Raw genomic sequence first — 845 nt, forward strand, 5'->3', positions numbered from 1 at the left:
TGTGAAACCCTGTCTCTACTAAAAATACAAAAAAAAAATTAGCTGGGCGTGGTGGTGGGCGCCTGTAATCCCAGCTACTCAGGAGGTTGAGGCAGGAGAGTGGTGTGAACCCGGGAGGCGGAGCTTGCAATGAGCCAAGATCGTACCACTGCACTCCAGCCTGGGTGATAGAGTAAGATCCTGTCTCAAAAAAAAAAAAAAAAAAACTGTTCAAAGTGATTAATAAGCATGGAGGAAGTATTGGCATTATTCATTTGTTTCCTTTTAAAATCTCTTCTCTTTATTAAAAAGAAAGTGGTACAGATGCAAGGAAGAAACACAAACAGTCTAGGTGGAAGAGATCACTGCCCACTTAACATTTGATATTTTCAAGGACAAGATCTAGTTTAAAAAAAAAAAAAGAGTGAAGGGGAAGAGAGAAAAAAAGTAAACATTTAACATGTAGCAAAGGAGGTGGCAAAAGGGCAAAGGCAGAGGGAAAAGGAAGAATTGGTCGCTAAGTAGGCTTGCAAGAAGGAAACAGTGACTCAGAACAATTCAGGGAGTTCCTCAGCTTATATTGAATCAAAAATTCAATTCTGTGTAGATTATATTGTGGTATGTTAAAAATCAAATCATTAGCCGGGCGCGGTGGCTCACGCCTGTAATCCCAGCACTTTGGGAGGCCCAGGCGGGTGGATCACGAGGTCAGGAGATCGAGACCATCCTGGTTAACACGGTGAAACCCTGTCTCTACTAAAAACACAAAAAATTAGCCGGGCGTGGTGGGCGCCTGTAGTCCCAGCTACTCGGAAGGCTGAGGAAGGAGAATAACATGAACCCAAGAGGCGGAGCTTGCAGTGAGC

The 845-nt window shown here is 43.7% G+C and overlaps 1 protein-coding gene across 2 annotated transcripts in view; it reads right to left on the reverse strand.

The window, feature by feature from the left end:
* TNFRSF10B (tumor necrosis factor receptor superfamily, member 10b) overlaps nt 1–845 on the reverse strand; it is a 54,419-nt gene that overhangs the window by 6,408 nt on the left and 47,166 nt on the right. The gene's annotated exons all lie outside the window — the stretch shown is intronic.

Source organism: Colobus angolensis, unplaced genomic scaffold (assembly GCF_000951035.1).
Source record: "Colobus angolensis palliatus isolate OR3802 unplaced genomic scaffold, Cang.pa_1.0 Scaffold184, whole genome shotgun sequence".
In the NCBI taxonomy this organism is placed as follows: Eukaryota; Metazoa; Chordata; class Mammalia; order Primates; family Cercopithecidae; genus Colobus; species Colobus angolensis.